The sequence below is a fragment of the Mustela erminea genome, chromosome 5 (assembly GCF_009829155.1).
Source record: "Mustela erminea isolate mMusErm1 chromosome 5, mMusErm1.Pri, whole genome shotgun sequence".
NCBI lineage: Eukaryota > Metazoa > Chordata > Mammalia > Carnivora > Mustelidae > Mustela > Mustela erminea.
This window is the reverse complement of record NC_045618.1, coordinates 94,035,813-94,056,371: the sequence shown is the minus strand read 5'-3', so window position 1 is coordinate 94,056,371 and position 20,559 is coordinate 94,035,813. Positions and strand designations below refer to the sequence as shown.

The following is a 20,559-nucleotide window of genomic DNA, read 5'->3' as shown; positions in this document are numbered from 1 at the left end:
GGGTATGGCCTTCAGGCAAAATTAGGGAATCCTATCTATCTTTAACCAAATAAGCATTAAGTACTTGGAAATATTTTTTAAATTAGGTAACTTCTTTGTCATAAAAATTTATGATTGGTAGAATCGTACATTACTATGCCTAAGAAGAGCTCAGTAATTTTCTTTTTAGTTTTTTTTTTTTTTGAATACTGTGCCACAAATACCAAATCCAGAGTCAAGAATGGTCATTTATATGAACTTAAATTATACAAAATCATTTTACTCAAGAATTAGGAACTATAATGTTTAAGGACACTGTCCCTAAGACTGCTCTGACTTCTGACACCAATTCCAAGTTTCAGAGGGCTCTGAATGCCACCCAGTTAGTTTTTTTTTTTTTTTTTTCCAGCTTAAATAACAAAAATTTATTGACAATTTCTGGGAGGGTGGTTATCACCTCCCAACCTGGAGGAAGGCACAAATACTGCAGGAAATCATTCAAAAATCACACTGTCCCAACACCTCTGGCTGACACAAGGAAGAGCAAAATGATTCCCTTAAAAATTGGTCAGTCTTTGTTCATCTGAGAAGGGTTGGGAGGACAGGTGCAGAGGGGACCATCATATAATACTGTGGGTGTGCTGGACCCCAAGCTGGTCCTCAAACACTGGGGGGTAAAACATACCCATTTCTCTGGGGGTCAAAACCACCAAGTTTTGATAATTCACTAGAAGGAGTCACAGAACTCACCAACAGTTATTACAATTTCTTTTATGACTTACTACTGGGAAAGGACACAGTCAAAGAAAGAGACTCGTAAGATGGAGTCTGAGCGGGTTCCAAATATGAAGCCTCCTTTGTCCTTAGGATATAGCCTTGCAGAATTGATGTGTGACAATATGCCCAGAGTATTGCATACCAGGGTAGCTCACCATAGCTTCATTGTTCAGAATTTTTAGAGGGCTCCATTATGTAGTCATGGCTGAGTGATTGATTGCTCTTGTGTTTGAAAACCAATGCTAGGTTGCAGATGCCCTGTGACTCCTATATCACACGCTAAAACATGATTGGTCTTTCTAACATGACCAACATCAAGTATAAATGACATGTTGATCTTTTTGACATAGCTAATTCCCACCCCCAGACTGTTGGGTGTGACAAGTTTCACCCTTCGGGGATGGCTAGCTCATGCTCTAAACAAAGGTACTTGTATCAGATATGACATAGATTGCATCTCAAAAGTTGAGGGCAAAGCCAGACTTCTCTTTGGGCAAAGCCAAATTCTTTACATAACACATATTTGAGCAATAGAAACTTATAGAGCCTGTTTGACATACATATGTGCAAATTATTGAGGATCTACTATGCTTCAGATGTTTTCATATAAATTATTTCCTTAAATCTTCACATCAATTTATAATATAAGCAATGGTATCATAAAGCCACAGCACAATAATTTGACCTCATATATTGCATTATTGTTTTTTAATTTTTAAAATATTTAAACAAATTTAAAGTCCTCTTCTTTATATAGTGGTGGAATTTGCCTATAATTATGCAACATATGATTTGTCAGACCAGTCTTCCTTTTCCTAAGACCAGTGTTTATCCTATTCCATTCCTCCCTTAAACTGTAGTTACAGTTTTTTAAAAATGTATTTAAACATAACTTAGGGATGCCTGAGTGGTGCAGTTGGTTAAGTGACTGACTTTTGGTCTTGCCTGAGGTCATGATCTCAGGGTCATGAGACTAAGCCCAGCGTTAGGCTCTGTGCTCAGTGCACAATCTGCTTAAGACTCTTTCTCCCTCCCCTCTATCCCTCTCCCCTGAGTTCTCTCTTTCTATCTCGCTCTCCTTTTCTCTAAGATAAAGAACTAAATATTAAAATATATATAACTTAAAATTTTAAATTGCTATAAATAACCTAATACTAATCACACAGCTAGTACTTAATAAGCCAGAATCTGAAGCTAGCCCTTTAGGTCCCATGGTTTTCCATTATTCCAATGCTGTACGCTATAATGGAAGGTAGTAGGATTCATAGGACTCTGGGATTGGCTTAGAACACATGAATAGCCTTTGGAAAATATTTCCAATGATCCGTGGGGACTCAACAGATGCTTAGAGAGGCTTCTGGTAGCCTGATATGATAAAGGAAATTGAGATACATGTTGTTTTTGTGACTAAAACGAAGGTCCATAGCAAACCAGAAAATTTGTTTCAGTTAATGCTCAGGACTATGTAATTCTGGTTCATGATTTTTTTGTGGTCATTGAATAGACTATTTTGCCATCTCAGAGACTGAATCAAATTTAGGTCATGATGGTTCCCTTTACAAAAGGGCATAATCTTACTTCTTAACCGCCCAGAATATATTTTTGTATTGTCATTGACTATTGGGCACAATCCCATTAGGAAGATTATCCTAGTTTATGTAACTGTTATACAGTATCCTTCTAAATCTAAAATGCTTCTAGAATTTAGAAAATTATTTGTGACTCTTAAACAAAACTTATTCTGCTATTTAAATAATGATAAAACTTGCCTATTATGAGGCCAAAATCAACTCAATTTTTCAAGAGCATTTTTCTCTTCTTCTATCTCCCACATAAACTATGATTATTATCTTTTTGTATAGTTTTGCAGCTAAAATTATTAAAATTATTCTGGCCTATCAGTCCTAGTAGCTGTTGAATGACTTGAATAGTATTAAAACATTTGCTAAAAAGGTTATTAATGGCCAGATAACTCCTCTAGATTAAGTTGAAAAGAAAGCATATCACAGTACTCCACAAGTATCAAAGAGCATAAGGAATATTATTTAAAACCTTACTGGCAACATGTGAATTGGGCCTCTTTGAAACATCTAATTCTGCAAGCATCATTTCTTATAGCCTTTTTAAGAAATAGCAAGGCTCACTGAACACTGCCACAGGCAAAAGGAGTACATCAGGCATCACAATATTAAGACAGTAATAATAATGTCTCATTTTGCATAATTCTTTACATTTTTCAAAATGCTTTCTGATATATAGAATCAACAAGAAAGAGCAGTAAGGAATTGTTACTCAGATATTTATTTATTTATTTATTTATTTATTTATTTATTTATTTTGTCACTCAGATTTTTAGTTGGCTCTCTTTGATGCCTTGCTCAGTGTTCTGCAGTTGTTACGATGTAGAGACATTTCAGAGGAAAATGTGTTTGACCTCCTGAAGAGATAGTTATTATAGTTTCCCTACCAGAAAACTTGAGCTTTGTACACCGAATCACAAAATTTCCCTGAAGTTTATTTGTGTCTCACCAGTAAAGAAGAAATACAGGGAAAAAAAAAGAGAGATATATAACTAACAATATCAGTGTTAAAATAAAGAGGTAGACAATAGAATCCTTCCCTTACCAGTGGTTTTTGAAAACTAGCTCAATGATCAGATTCCTTTGAATTATACTGAACATTTATTGAAAATACAGAATCATTATAGGTGGGACTCAGCAAACTTTTAATTTTAACAAGTGGTTCCAAGTGAGTCTTATGTCTATGCAGATTTCAGAACCATTGCCTTAGTGAATCATAATCTGACCATTCTTTTTTGGGGAATAAGTATTCACAAATAGGGAAGAGCTTAAGTTACGAGGTATACAGTATAGGGATAGGAATAAGTGGTGTTAAGATTAGGAAGTGTAGAAAATGGAGGTCACCTCTATTGAGATTATAGGTATCCAAAAATAACTATATACTTCCTACACAACAGAGAGGGATTGGCTAGAAAAAGAAATGGGCAGATCCATGTGATATTATGAGATGTTTCTCTATTGCTTATCTGGGTATGGAACATAGGGGAAGATCTTCAGTCTTTTAGGGCCCATGACTGACTGGAGATCTTCAGAAAATTTTTCTTGTGAGATACTTAGAAATGGTGGGACATCACTGAGCTTCCAGGGACAGTAAACTGTTGTAGAAAATGGTGTAGAAAATTTGAGTAACATAATGAGCCTATTGCAGATCACATGATTTCCTATGATTCCCTCTTCCATTTAATTTAAATTTCAGCATTAAATTTTATGTTTGAATGTTACAAATGCTTCATTATGTTTTCCTACATTTCTGGGTGAGGGCTTATACTGAAGTATATGACAATTACTATTTTTCTTCATGTAACACTGATTCATCATGTAACTGACTGAAGGTGCATATATATATATATATATATATATTATATAATTTGATTCTCATTGATCTACAGTTGTACCTCAGGGGAGCTTACATTTGACTGCATGAACTTGGTCCCCTTATAGTAGGGATACAGACATAAGAGATCAGTCTCTACTTTCAAAGATTTCCTACTGAAGTAGGAGAAAAAGAAATAAACTATTCTTATACAGTATTATGGGAACTATGAAAGAGGTCAGAATATGTCTGTAGTGTAGGTCACCATGAACTCACAGAGGAGAGATGACCAGGTCAATTTTTGGACATAATAGGGAAAGATTTCATGATGAGGTAAGTATTAGACAAAGGGATAATCTAGGCATAAAGATATGCTAGGCAAATGAAGTGGTAGTGTTGGGTGATGGGCTTTCCAGCCAGAGGGGCAACATGAGAGGAAAGCTAGCAGTTGATAGAGGACATACCACATCTTCAAACAGTTCAGTTTTTCCAGAGCATAGATATTGAGGGTTAGAATGGTGAGAGATGCTGTTGTTGGAGAGGCAGGCAGAGAACTGTGAAAGACTCCATTTACCAACATGTGGAATTTGAATTTATCATAGAAGTAGTGGATATCTGTTGAAGGCTTGGAAACAGGAAGCTAAATAATGATTCAGTGTTCAGCCTAGAAAAAATTTCTCTGATAGCAGTGTGGAGGATGTACTTCAGTTAGAGGATTTGGGATGTTAGATGGCTACTAAAACAATCCAGATGAGAAATGAGGATGGAAGCAAAGCATTGATGGGAGTAAATTGATGTGAGAGATTAACTAGTAGGAAGAGAAAAAAGATGGGACTTGGCGATAGGTTTGATAGGGGGTGATAGAAGAGGGAAGGGTCTATGAATACTGTGTGGATAGTGGTATAATTTATAAGATGACAAATCATTGTGGAATTAGCAGGTTTGGAGAAAAATTGTAAACTGAATTTAGGGTGTGTTGAGTTGTAAATGTTTAAATGACATTCAAGTAGAGATGAGAACTTGGTGAGATCATCCAGGGAGTGGAGGCACAGCGTCACTGAAATGGTGACAGTGGTCATGCTAACAGAGAACTACACTGCTATGGTAGTGGTAGATTTTGTCAAAAGCACAGAGTTTTTCTGTGTTACTTTTGATTTTTTCTTTTTAAAGATGTATTTCTTTATTTTAGAGAGTGCATCTGCACGAGTGAGTGGGGAAGAGACAGAGGGAGAGGGCGAGAATCTCAAGTAGACTCCCCATTGAATGTGGACCCTGATTTGGCACTCAGTATCATGACCCTGAGATCATGACCTGAGCTGAAATCAGAAGTCCCATGCCTAACCAACTGGGCCACCTGGGTGCCCCTATTGTGTTACTTTTGATTTTGATAAAGAATTACAAGTTACAGTGCCACAGAATGCACAGAATTTTTGCTTTGCTTCACAAGTTTGTAGCTCACTTAATGCACTGCTATGTTCTTTCTGTGTCTGGCAAACATAAAACATTTTCTTCTCTGAAAAACTGCAGTGTTTGCCTTGGGATGTGAAAGAGGTTCTTTATAACTGACTGCAACCATATATGCAGTTAAAAAAATAAGAGAGGTGAGAATAGAAGACTTGGAACAAGTTAAAAAAACAGACAAAAACAAAACAGATATTGCTTCAAGCAATATCTGAAGGGATGAAAGACATGGGAGAGCATATTGTAAAGAAATCAAAAAAATTAAGAGGAGGAGAGCTATCAAAGTGGTATTAATCTATAACAACACAGAAACCAAGGAAAATAAAAATTAGGTTATACTGATATTACATTTAGCATGTGAGGAGACTTTAGCAAAAGTAGGTTCATTTAGTATATGGGGAGAGAGAAAAAAAATTGCTTGGATAAAGAAGAAGCAGTTTATAAAGAAGTGACCAAGATGTCCTAATGCTCTCTTCAGCTTAACTTAATTTTGGATAGATTTCTTCCCTTGGCCATTATTTTCTTACAACACTTACAAAAGTATTTGTATTTATAAATCCTGTCTCTGATCCTTCTAGAGATAAGTCTCCCAACCTCTTGAGAGTCTTATAATCTCTCAGGAATTCTCAAAAAGCTTGAAAATCATTCCTTTGCCATATAAACAGAGAAGATAGGACTCTATCTCCTTTTCATGAGAGAATAAGAGCTTAACTTTCATCAGAGCTAATTAATAAATACAGATGGCTTAATCAGATTGATCAAACTCCCCTCTCCCCGGTGTCTTCCAGTACTATTCCACTAACCTCATCTAATGCTAAAATATTGTCTGCCTTTTTTTTTTTTTTCTACTAGAGTTCATTTTCTTTGCCCTATTGCAATAGCCTTGATCCCAATTATATTAATCTTGAAAAAGTCTTCCTTGACTGTTTAACTGCTTGGTACAACTTTTCTTTGATAAAAATGACAGATAAGATAGATTTTTCTTTCAAGAAGCATAGCAGTGAAGGGAAGAAAGATGGTAGAGTTTAAGAAGGACTTAGTGTTAAGGATTTGCTATTTACGAAGACGGGAAAGACAAGGACATGTTTACGTGACCTTACGTGATAGCACTATAACCAAAAAGCTATACCTTCTCATTCCCATCTTGAATCTTCATGCTTGACTCAGTGTCTTGGAGCTCTTAACCTTTACTTCTGACTTGATATCTGGATTTCATCTCTTGGCTGATAGATGGAAGTTCATTGACAGTGTTTGTATCACCCCTTTCTGCTACCCCTGAGTTGCCTGTTCTTTTAGTTTCCCCTTAAACTTTTCCTCTTTTTCTGAGTTTCTTACACTCTACAGGTAAAGTATTCAGAATAATACTTTTAACATTTAACATTAAATGCCATGGAATTAACTTGAAAATATATATTGTATGAGTTTAAAGTGATTCCTATATTTTATCTGATACTGTGTGTATTTTTTCACCTAGCTATCCATCCATTCATCCATCCAGATAGGTACCATTTACTGTGCCAGTTACTATGTTTAGTCTTGGAAATATAGAAATGATTAATAATACCATATAAAATCTGGTGACATTTGTTATGTCCCAGATATTATACTAAGCATTTTACACACAATAATTCATTTATTTCACAAAGCTCTAGTAATAAAAAAATTACACTAAGAAATTGGTCCATCTGACTGTGGACCTGACTAGGGAAGACCTGATGCTGCAGCACAAGTCTGAACAAAGTCTGGTAGCAGGTTCCCTCTTTCTGGGGGGACATTAATCTTTTTCTCCTAAGGCTTTCAACAGATTGGAAGAGGCTCACCCACAGAGAGTAATCTGGTTTAGTCAAAGTCCGATTTTAATATTAATATCATTTAAAAAATAACTTACACAGTGATCTCTAGACTGTTGTTTGAGAAATGGGTATTGTGGCCTATGCCCCTCAACTAGTAGGTGATAGATTCAGAATTTGAACCCAGATCCGATTTTAACATGTCTACTGTTAATAACTATAGGATGAACATTTTCAATCTCTGTGCCTAGGCAGCTTTTAGTTTATTAGGGAAGTCATATATGAAATGAAATAATTTGCATTGATAGAGAGGAAATGATTAACTCTGTTTGGAAAGTCCAGAATCTTCCTGGAAGGAGGAATTTAAATTTGAAATTAATTTGAATTTGAAATTAATAAGGCTTTGTGAGTTGGACAAAAGCACATTATAAGAAAATGTTATAGCATGTGAAATGTTATAGCATGTGAAATAGCAGCTCAACAGCTGGTATTGAGAGAGAATAAGCATTTTGGTGTGGCTTCCAGTGGTATAAAGTGCCTGTGGATGTGAGGGTGGAATGAGCTGAAGATCAGGAGATGATAATGGCCATCCCAGTTAGTTGGGGTGGGACTGGATTTTATTTTGTGATTAGGGGGCAGGGAGCCAATGAGGAACTTGAAAAAGAGAGAAAAATTATTGGACTTTAGTTTTTTTAAAATTTTTATGAACATATAATATATCATTTGCCCCAAGAGTACAGGTCTGTGAATCATCAGGCTTACATTTCACAGTACTCACCATAGCACATACCCTCCCCAATGTCTATAACCTAGCCACCCTATCCCTACCCCCCCCCCCAGCAATCCTCAGTTTGTTTTTGCAAGATTAAGAGTCTCTTATGGTTTTAGACTTTAGTTTTACTAAAGATGCTATAGTCTGTCAGAAAAATTTGTGGAAGACTTTGAAATAGAGCAAAAGCAAAAAATGAAGGTGTCTTCATTCAAAATGTATGTGATGTCTAGCACACCCTTCTGGGTTATTTGTTTCTATGGAGTTTGCATCTTTCATTGTCTGAGCTATTTAAAACTGTAAATTGTAGACCATGACAATGCAAATGAATCTTGTCCATAAATGTGCAAATGAATTCTGTCTGGTGGAAGGAAAATAAATTTCCCTTCCTGCTATGGAAAAAGTCCGTTTTGCAACTGTTTATAAATTCAGTTCAGCATTCCTGATTAGCCCATTTTAATGTGGTATTTAGAATTGTCCTTTGACCTCATTACAACATCTTATTGGTTCCCTCTTAATTGATTAGTTATATCAAATAATTGATAAATATTCATTTTATATTTACCTGAAGTTCATCATTTTGTTTAAAATATTTTTTCTTTAACTAAAAGAAAAAATCTTTTAGGGAAAGAGATCTTTTAGGGAAAGATTTTTCCCTAAAATTTTTTTAGGGAAAGAAATCTTAAGGGAAGAGATGCTATAATCTGTACTAAGACAGTGATAGATGGAAGGAAGCTGAGGGGTTATAGATGGCTTTGGGATATAGACTGACAGGACCTAGTGCTCTGATGGGATATGGAAAGTGAGGAAGTATGAGAATTCAAAAATGATTCCCTGATTTCTGGCATGCTTGATTACATAGATAACATTTTCTTTTATAACTATATGTCCCACAGGGAAAAAAGACATCAAGGCACACATTATAGGGGGTTATTGATGTTTGGTGGTAGAGTTCTGAAGAATCTGAGACTAGAAATTCTGATTTGGAACTCAAGTTTATACATTTAAATTTATGAGGATAAATAAAATGAGTAAAAAATAAGTTAATGAAAATAGAATGGAACACAAAAAAGGAAATGTAAGGTGAAAATACAATTGGTTTCAATATAGAGCACTTTAGGGAGGAGCATAGTTAAAAGATCCAGTAAAAGAGATTAAAAGTAAATATCTTTTATTTAAGATGGTGTTATAGAAGTCAAGAAAGGACAATGTTTTAAGAAGGAAAGGCTAATCAATAGTGTCAACTGCTACAAATTTGTCCATTGCATTTGGCAATGTAAAAGTCAGTGGTGGCCATTAAGAGTAAAGTTTAAATGTCCAGTTGGGAGGATAGAAGCAAGTTGTATGACAGTATTGGGAATTAGAAAATTGGATAGAAAACAATGGAAGCTGTGGGAAAGGAGGTAAGGATGAATATAGAATTAAGGCAGAAATTTTTAAGATTGAACATAGCATAAGGGAAAACCATTCAAAGACAATGAAAAGAGAGAGGGAGTAATTGATAAAAAGAAAGCTTCAAGTTAGATGGACTCAGAATCCAAGTGCAGGTATCAAACTTCAAAAAGAGGAAGACACTGTTTTACCCTCATACTCAGGAAAGGAGGAGTAACTAGGAGCAGTAGATTAGATTAGATAGAAAGATAGATTAGAAAGAAGGAAGGTGAGAGAAATTTCATTTGATGATTTTCATTTTCATGCACTCAGAGTGAAGGAGTGAAATTCAAGAGGAAAGATAAAATTATAACTAACCCTTGAGTTGAATGGGAATGGGAGCGATGAAAGAAAAAGTCTATATGGTAAAATTAGTTTATTAAAAGTAACTTTGGTGTTGGTGTATTGCTCTTTCCAAGGTTTTGTTTTGCAGGTGTGAAACAATTATGCCATGAATAGTTGCTAAGAGATTTGCCTTCTATTAAATAGCTTCTTCATCTTCTTATACTTTTTACAGTTACTCTTTATAGTGTATTAGAACACTATGGGGACAAGGATTAGTCCCCCAAATCTCAGATAGGTAATGGTAACTCCAACAGTCCCTCTAAAACTGCTACCCATCAATTTATATCCATTACTGGGAACACTGGGTCACGAGATGATATGATATAGAAAAGATAATTTCCAGTGAGGTAAAATTGTAACAATAAGCTTTATGGTAGGTGGAAACAAAGAATTAGGAAGGGCAGATGGAGAAGGCATCAGAAGTGAAATATATCAAAAACGGAGGGGATGATGTAAAAGATAAATTTCATCTCACAATTTTGCTTAGAAATGACCCAGGGATATGGCTAATGATGGTTATTTACTTTTAGCAGGGCAGTATTCATAGATAAGGACCCAGTAATTTTAGATTGATTCTTTTCTATGTGATGTTATCTCAGGTCACTTCGGTGTTTTCCACAGAAGTAGTAAGTAATATCAAGTATTGGAATGCCTGTGGCAATATCTTTTTTAGAAGCCTTCTGATTGTGAAACTAATATTAAAAAAATTCTAAGTTGTGACTATGATGAAGACTGGGGAAATGACTTGACTTCAGAAAGTTCTATCCAGGGACACCTGGGTGGCTCAGTGGGTTAAAGCTTCTGCTTTCGGCTCAGGTCGTGATCCCAGGGTCCTGGGATCGAGCCCCGCATCGGGCTCTCTGCTCAGCGGGGAGTCTGCTTCCCCCCTCTCCCTGCCTGCCTCTCTGCCTACTCGTGATCTCTGTCTGTCAAATAAATAATAAACAAAATCTTTAAAAAAAAAAAAAAGAAAGTTCTCTCCGATGGAAACAGATCTTGGTTAATTCTACTTGGTGATCACATTTTCCTGGGAAAATTCTGTTTCATGGAGATTTCTTATGAGAAATTTTGTTTAACAACTGAGTGAACTTGGCAAGATAGTAATTTTATAGAGTTGATTTTTCAGGAGAAAAATATATGAATTGCTTTAACAAATCATTAAGAATAGGATATATAATACCCACATGTCACTTCATGTATAAAACACTGTATTTTCATGACTTGGATAGTTTCACAGAACTGGGTAATAATTATTTTCCAAGTTGATGCAATGATTTTTATCTCTCAAGAGAACTGTTTGTGACTGATAAGACCTAATATATATTGAAAGCTTATTATGTATTGAATGTTGTTCTGAGTGCCTTATGTGTGTTAAATTGCTTAATCCTCATAACCACTCTATGATTTAGAGTATTATTATTCTTATTTTATAAATGCAAAAATGAGCTGTAGAGTTGAAAAGTTGGCAACTGACATAGCATTTAGTGAAGCTTTAAACCCAGCTGCATTGATGTTATTGTGGAAGATAGCCACATCCTCTTGCTAACTGCCTGCTTGGACTGAGTAACTTGTTGCTACATTCTTTGGATACTCTTCGTTGCCTATCACAAGGAACTTCCCTACTTGTAGCACCTGCTTTCTGTTGCTGTGATCCTCAAACTTAAGTACACTTAGAATCAAGGCATTTTAGGGAAAAAAAAAATCAGATTCCAAGGCTCTAATCCCAGAAATTCTAATTCTAGGAAGTCAGAGTGGGTCCCTTGAATTTGCATTCTGAACTAATTTCCTGAGTAATTCTAAAGCAGGAGGCCCACAGAACACACTTACTGAAACTATCTCAGGAAATAGAACTAGTTTTAGTTTCTGGTCCTTTCTGGTGTGTTCTGCTATAAATAAATGGATCTAATGAATTATATTCCATGGTTAACACTGTGTATGTGTAGGTGAGTTTTATGACTGAAAATAATTTTTATAGGTTAGTAATATCTTTGAGAAGCTTTTATTTTTACTAGACATTTTTATTTCACAAATATCCTCACTGAACCTGACTCTTTGTTGTAAAATCTTAAATGTTTTACATATTATAGTCTTGGGCAAAATCTTGGGCAAAATCACATTAAAGCTTGCTAAAAAGTTAGCTTGGGAAACACATGAGAAATATCATGAATTTACTATCCTCCATCCTGCTTTTTAAAATTATAATTATGTATTTATGTCATTAGGTATATGTGTATATTTTTGTAGGTATATATATAGAGAAGTAACCTTTTTCAACTTCACTTTTCAGCTTTCATTTTCAAATAAAGATGTATCTTTTTATCAAGTTCAGCAATCCAATCTCTAGTGTTGAAAGAAATTTAGGAGGCCATTTGTTAATATTAGTTACCATTTCTAAATAGAGTTCTTGCCAGTCAATATTATATTTTTGAATTTCTGTGGTAGCAGTGGTGGTTAGGTGCCCAACATTTACAGGTTTCATTCTAGTATGCAGGGAGAGATCAGGAACCAGTTAAGGTGGGTGCTGAGGTTTTCTTTCCGGATCTGCTGAAGGAGCAGCCTTTTTGCTCCTTGCAGTTTACCTAAGGAGAAAAGATTTCACATGTTGCCAAAGAGAGGGCGTGCCCAGGCTGGATGGGGCTGTGAAGAAGATCCGCAGCCTCATGAAGATCCATCAGCTGGACAAGGTGTTCGTGGCCACGGACGTCATCAGGACAGAACACGAGGAACTGAAGAAATGGACCAAGCTGTTGCCCAAGATTGTGGTTCAAGCCCACGTGGGAGGAACTGAAGCTCTACAGGGGCTGCGGCGTGGCCATCCTCGACCAGTGGATCTGCTTGCACAGCAGGTTCTTCATTGTTACCTGTGTCTCCAGGTTTTCTTTCCGGATCCGCAAGGAGAGCGAGTTCCTCAGGCACAACCCCCGCATGACGCACAACCACTTCTGGGAGGAAGCGTGCAAACAGCACGCGCACGGCAGGGTTGTCTACTGAGCAAGCAATGGCCTCCTGAGCCCCGTGTGCTGGACTCCTTCTACATGGACCTTAGTCTCTCTCTGACCACACGTGTGGCCTCGGAGTCGCTCCTCTTAGCCGGGCCGGGCCTCCCCACCATCGCTCTTCCGGGTCACGGTCACAGCCCACAGACCTGTGAGCCATGGCGCACGTCCGTTCTTAGTGTTTCCCCTGTGGTCGGCTGCTGGTTACGTGTTACATGCGGTCTGAGACTTGATCTCTGCTGCCTGCAAGGCCATTGTGGCATAAGGAGGTGCGGGGGCTTGTTTTGCGGGCCTGGGTCTGGAGGGTGACCGGCAGTACGGCCCAGAGGGTGGTGTGGCGCTGCGTGCCCGTGGACCTGCTGCCGTTTCAGCCTGCTGGTCCCATTCCTTTGGCCCTCAGACCACCTTGAAGCTCCCCACAAGTTGGCGGGAAGGTGAATCCCCAGCTTGCAGAATTGGGGCTGAGGCCCTTGAGGACTGGTGAAGTGCTCTCTCTTCTCCCTGGCTCAGAGTGCTGCAAGGTTCCTGGGCAGGTCTTTAGGGGTTTGTTGGGTTTACACGGAGAGGAGCCCCTAAGGCTGGCTGAGGGGCTGCAGGCTGGCTGCAGGTGAGCGCCGTGGCAACATGGGGTTGGGGGGTTGATAGCCTGGACCCTACCCCTTGGTGGGTGCAGTGAGCAGAGGGGGCGAGGAGCACTGGCCCTTCAGCCTTACAAGGGCTTGGGGCGAACTGCTGAGCTTGGGACTCGTGCCACTGACCAGAAACCCCTTTTTGGGCCTCCAGTGTGGCCACCACCCATCTCCTCTGACTGGGAGCCCCAACTTCCCACAGACATCTTAGGTGACCTAGTGAGGCTACAACTCAAAGCCAGGGGGCTGCTTCTGTGTCTTCTTCTGTTTGGCTTTGAAAACCCACCCAGAACACGTGCTAGGGTCCTGTGATGTCACTCACAGCCTTGTTGGGGGATTGGTGACGAAGTATTTATTTGTTGCCCATTTGTACCTTCTTATATTATTAGTAAAATACATTTTCTAGAAAAAAAAATACAGCAAAGAGATAGTACTGGTAACAAAAAATGCTTAGGTGGGGTTATTCCATGTTAGTAATGAAGTAAAGATTCGTATATCTTAGTATCTACTGAATGGGGTATATTGTTCTCATACTTTTATTAAAATTAAGGAATTTTAGACTCAGTATTGAAGAGATAGCTATTCTGTAGGGTCACCATAAGCAAAGTAAAAAACGTCTAAAAACTGGACTCAGTTTTGCCTTGACTCGAGCACTTGAGAATAAATGAAAGATCAAGTGCTCCAAGTTCCAAATCTTAGAGCATCTGTGAGATGATTTAGTTTGGAAATTTTCCCATGCAGAAATAATTAATTGCTCATTAGGCAATAAACAAATTTCACTCATGATATTTAACTTTAAAATTTTAAAAATATTTAATATAAATGTGGATTTTAAAGATTGTGTTAGTCACCATATAGTACATTATTAGTTTTTGATGTAGTTTTCCATGATTCATTGTTTGTATGTAACACCCAGTGCTCCATGAAGTCATGCCCTCCTTAATACCCACCACCAGGCTAACCCATCCTCCCAAGCCCCCTCCCCTCTGAAACCCTTAGATTTTAACCGGGAGTCCAGATTAGATCACTCCTCATAACTAAAGGAGATTTTATATCAATTCATAACACATGTCTGTCAGAATTTATGAGAGCCAACATTCTTTCTACTGTTTGCTAACTTACAAGGCCCTTTGTTGAGGTCAGTCTAGGTTTATTACATTATATTCCTAACATTGAGGAGAGAACTTAATTGTTCTTAGTGTAAGATAGGCATGGACAGAATGTTAGGTTATTTACCACATGTAAGTGGGTGAATGTACTCTGTACAATAATGATAATGGTATAATAGTGGTAACTGTTTTTTGGTATTTACTATATACTTGGTACCTACTGAGCACATCATGTACTTTATTTCACTTGATTTTGAGTAAACCAGTTGTTATTAAGTGTAATTGTCCTTAATTTACAGATATGGAAATTGAGGGTTAGAGTTTAAATAGCTGGCTTACATTTGCACAGCTACAAGGTAGAATGTGTAACCAAATGGAATTATTCCAAAGCCTGTGCTCTTTCCTATTTACATGCAATATTGGGCTTTGTATATTTGCTTTTCAGTTTTATTATCTATAGATTGTAGGTCACAGATCAGAGCCCAGATCAAGGGCCTTTGGCCAATCTGTATAAGGGAAATGTGTTGCCAAAATGAAGGCGTAGTCATCATCCTAGGTTGAAGATGTACCCAACAAATTTTTAGGAAAGTAACTGTTTAACTGTTTTTTATAGCCAGCATGGTAGATTTGATTAAAAAAAATTTCCATGTCCTCTCAGAAATCTTTAAAATTAGTGTATGATCTAGGTCTTTTAAAAACTTTTATAGGAAAGGAGTTATACTTTATTGTTAAAATTAAAACTTTAAAAAATTAAAACTGTTTTTTGAGTTATTAAGTAACCTTGTAACTTTTTAATATCTCTTAAAATACTGTTAAGTTACATCTATGAGTAATTTGATTCTGGGTTTTTTGTCAGAGTTCATTACTGGGGCAGTAATCTTTCAAAGAGCAGTTTTGATTCACATTATTGGCAATTTCACTTAACAAAATGATTTCCAGAAAGAAATTATGGTAAATAACCAGGAATTGCTTGTACATTTTGTCTTCATAGTGCAAACCTTGGAATACTACAAAAATGTCTACTTCAAGAAATACTATTCACATACACACAAATGTAAGGATGAAAAATGTTTTTGTATATATACTGTTAAAAAATAACTCTGTACAGTTAGTTTTATACTTTACAAACAAAACCTGAAGGGTATGGGTAAGTTGTCTTAAGGTAGTTTTGCTTTTAAGCAGTATCTTCTAATGCAGTTCTAGTATGGAGTTGTGCTTTCTCCTTCATTTCATAAGGATACTGTCCTGGTGTCTGAGATCTTAGGGTTTATAAAGAACTATATGGAAGAGTTAATCAGATATGGCTTCTCAGAGGAACACATTTTTAAGCTAGATTTTGAAATGATTGATAAAGAAGGATATTTCATGTGATGCAAAAGATAATGGGAAAATAGAAATTGGAATTTAAAATATCTTCCAGGGGACGCCTGGGTGGCTCAGCTGGTTAAGCGGCTGCCTTCGGCTCAGGTCATGATCCCACCGTCCTGGGATCGAGTCCCGCATCGGGCTCCTTGCTCAGCCGGGAGCCTGCTTCTCCCTCTGCCTCTGCCTACCACTCTGTCTGCCTGTGCTCGCTCTCGCTCCTCTCTCTCTCTCTGACAAATAAATAAATAAATAAATCTTTAAAAAAAAAAAATAAAATAAAATAAAATATCTTCCAGGATGATAAGGAGGAGGAACACTGGGCTAAGTCATGTATGAGTTAAGAAGGATGAGAGGGAGCAGTGGATAACTATGTAGAATTTTGAATAAAGGACTGAAGCATTTAAATTGGTTCATTGGTGGTAGAAAATTATATCCTTACAATCTTGTGTAGCAGGTATGGTTAAAAACAAAAGACTAATTTGTGTGAGACAGATGAGTAAGGGTAACAAAGAGTTGTTCAGTAAATTTCATGTTCAAGTACCTCTATTTGTCACTAAGATATGGCAGTGAATTAGAAATAATTTCTTCCTTCAACCCAATTTGGTCAGTCTTGGGAAGGAGACTGGAGTACTTGTAATATAAACAGAGGTGCTGTAAGAATAAAAAGAAATATTCAAAAATTTACTTGTAATTTGAAAAATTGAGGAATGTGTAATGGAAGGCATGACTTTTAAACTGGGTTTCAAGGATTAGTAGGATTTCACTTGGCGTGGCTAAAGGAAAGCCATTTCAGATGAAAAGACTGGCCAGGGGAGGGGTCAGCAGAGACAAGACTGCTGGTTAGCGCATTGAAAGTAATATGTAAAATATTGAGAGTTGTTTTAAGCTCCCTGTAACATCACAGTGTCTAAATCTACATGTAGATCAAGGCTGGGTAAATAGGAAGACACTGTTCAATTTGCCAATGACTTTTTCCTCCACTTGTTTCTTATATGAGAATTATGATATAATTGAATTTGGGATTCGTAGAATTGTGGGATAAAGTGTCAATAAAGCTAGATCAGCTGGCAAATATACAGACAGAGTAATTTGAAATGTATATTGTCTTGACTTACATTTTCTAATCCCATCCTCATAGAAATTTTATGAGTAGTGAGGGAAAATACTATTTTCCTATCCTATATGAGGCAATTTTGATTTAGAGACATTTGCTCCAGGTTACTCACTTGGTAAGTAGTGGAGAGGGTTTGAAACTAGGTTTCCTGAAGTCACATTTGTTTGTTTGTTTTTTAAATATTTATTTATTAGAGAAAGTCAGAGACTGAGCATGAGCTGAGGCAGAGGGACAGAAGGAGAAGGAGATGCAGACTCCCTGCTGAGCAGGGAGCCTGATGTGGAATTCCTTCCCGGCATCCTGGGTCAAGACCTGAGCTGAAGGCAGACCTTTGAGCAACTCAGGCGCCCTGAGGTCAGATTTAGTCTCATTATACCATGCATGCAAAATGACAAGAGAAATAAACATTGGCACTGATTGATGAATAATAGTTCAAAGTGAGAGTCAATGAAGAGGAAAGTAAGGAATATGCCTGATAATTTCCTAGCAAGGGAGCTTTCTAGTCCTTGACTTTAAGAGACAGCATTTCCTCTACTGGTTGATAGTCTAGCTATGAAGATGGCCAATTGCTGAGATACATTATTAAACTGCTACATCTGAATTTGCAATCAGTTGGTCTGGTCATGCCCTATTTAGTTATTATTTGAATGGACAATGGTGAACTTATCCTCTGTGACAAATAGAAATGAATGAGCTCCTATTAACAGGGATCCATGGTCTATGAAGTTGATGTTTACTCATAATTTTTATAGTAAAGGGAAAAGGATTATCCTTTTTGGATTATCAGTGTAAGTGGAGAGCCCAGAAAAATGAAGCCAGATGGTTTGGAGGAAGACTTCCGACGATTGCTCTCAGAAGGCTAACAACAGGTTAAGGTGAATGTGTCACTGTTTTCTATATTTTTCTTACTGCTGTTAAAAAAAAGAATCATTGAAGTGCTGAATGCTAACTTCTTTCAGCAGTAAGCCTCATAAGAACATCAATAAAAGTTTAAGAATTCTTTTTTCTTTCCTTTTATTTTTCTAGCTTGCATGAATGTCTCTTATACCCTGCCTAACCCTTTCCATGCAAAATTTTTCTTCCTGAAACTTGAGCTCTGCTTTCTTCACTTTTACTATTATGCAAAATGTAATTTGAGAAAAAAAATTTTAGAAAAATTTTATACATTTATGTTATAGTTTTGACAGTAGTTAAGAGAAATGGAATTTGTTATTGTTACCTCATGGAATTATCCTTCTGTAAATACTTCAAAGATGACCTCCAGGCAATTAGCACTGGAGACAAGTTTGATTGTTTATTGATTTCTGAGTATAACAGAACATCAATTAATTTTTTTTGAGGAAACATCTAAATTTGCCTGAAATTAATTTTTTTTTAAAACTGAAACTTTAAAGTAGTTGAAATTAATCACATTTTAAAAGTTCAGGGTCCGGGGCGCCTGGTGGCTCAGTGCTTAAAGCCTCTGCCTTCAGCTCGGGTCATGATCTCAGGGTTCTGGGATCGAGTCCCGCATCGGGCTCTCTGCTCAGCAGGGAGCCTGCCTCCTCCTCCTGTCTTTCTCTGCCTACTTGTGATCTGTCTGTCAAAAAAAAAAAAAAAAAATGTTCAGGGTCTGGTCAGTTGAACATATAGCTACTGAATTTCTCCATAAATCTGTTAATAAATAAAAAGGTCATCTTTGATAAATTTATAATCTCTTGCAGTAGATTATATGATTATATTTTTCCTCTAATTCTTCTTAGGTGATAATTAGCTAAAGAAAGACTACTGAGGACTAAATTTTTATGCAAAGTGATTCTCTTGGTTTCATAACTATTTTAGATGAATATGAAAACATATTCAACATATGTGGAGTTTGGTGTAATATGTATGAATGTTATATTTTAGCTCAGTGTAATATTATAAAATTATTACTTTGGAAGAAAAATTTCATATCCTTATGGGTCCCCAAGATAGTCTTTTCCTCTAAAGAAAAAACATAAAACATTAGCTCAGCCTCTTGGTTTATAAACTATGCAGCTTTGAATATATTGTTAGAGATTTAAAAACAAGGAAATGCAAATTACAAAGAAGTCTTATGAGTTGTGGTTGAATGCAAAAATTAGTTAATTTGGGGAAGTTTATTGACTCTATTCTGTAAGGTGATTAGCCAGACCTTTTAAGATTGGATGTCTTTCTATCCCAGATTTCTTTCTTGCTAGTTGGCTCAGGATAGTTCCATACTAGTAGAGAGACACAGAGAATTCAAGTGAGTACCTGAATACTTCAAGTGAGAAAGTGATTCTCCTTAAGTATTAAGCATAATGAGTCTTAAAAAAGTTGTTTTAGGTGATGTGAGTCAGTCTTCCCAACCCACCTTCAGTAGCCAGTTGAATTCAAAACTAAACACATGTGTTTTTTGGGGGAAAAAAGAGCAGCATCTTTATGGGGCATATGGACAAAGAATTAGAAACAGACCTTTTAGTTAGGGGGCCAGGTCCCTTTACCCCTTATTCCCCACACAAGGCTCTAAGGGTTACTCACAAGTTCCAAGACGTCTCCCGCATAAATAGGGCTACTAGAACTTCAGGGATCTCCTTGGGATCATGTAGTGGTTCCCTGGAACCAGGGTTCATCCCTGGGCTTTTCCCATTCTCTTCCTTCCTTTCATTTATTAAAATCCTAGTGTTCTCACTATTGCAAATCCCTAAAACTTTTACATAAGACATAGGGCTTATTTCCCATTGACTTTTAAATGTAAACTTATATTAAATTGGAGGTTTTAACTGAGATAGAACTATATCTGCAAGATACTAAAGTGAGTCATGAAACAGATGATGCCATAGAAAGTTTAAAGTGGAATGAAAAAATCCATGATTATTTCTCTTTCCATGGGGCACGTCTCCCTTCACCTTATGCTAAGAGGGAGGGATTCAAGGAGATTACTCAGGAAGTTTAATTGGATATCTACTGGTAAATGAACCAAAGGAGTCATTGGCCTTACACTCTAGTTGTGTAAGGGGGCTGTGGAGGCCAACACTGAGGAAGTATTTTATTCCAGACCAGAGTGAGCCATAGAATCAAGGGAGCTGGAATGGAGGGTCTTCCAAATGTTGCTCAGTAGTACAGCCTAGAAGGTACTTAAGAAAAGTTAGAAGTGATTGCTAGAGTAGTAGAGACTAGGAAGGGTTTAATAAACCCTGAATGGATTCGCTAGATCAAGGATCCACATCTGAGAGTCCACTCTAATGCTGGACATATCTGAAGAATCCACAAATTTGCCACATCAGAGAAGGGCAAACATCTGTAAAACAGCTGTAAATACCTGTTTTTCCAAGACAGTGTGAAGGTAGCTTAGGACTGTGTACTCAACAAATGCTGATTGAGTTTAGAGCCAAAGGCAGAGGATACAGTAGCCCCAT

At 37.1% G+C, this 20,559-nt stretch overlaps 1 pseudogene; it reads left to right on the top strand.

The window, feature by feature from the left end:
- Positions 1-800: 800 nt before the first annotated feature.
- On the top strand, positions 801-12,936 carry LOC116590206 (annotated as a pseudogene).
- Positions 12,937-20,559: the final 7,623 nt, after the last annotated feature.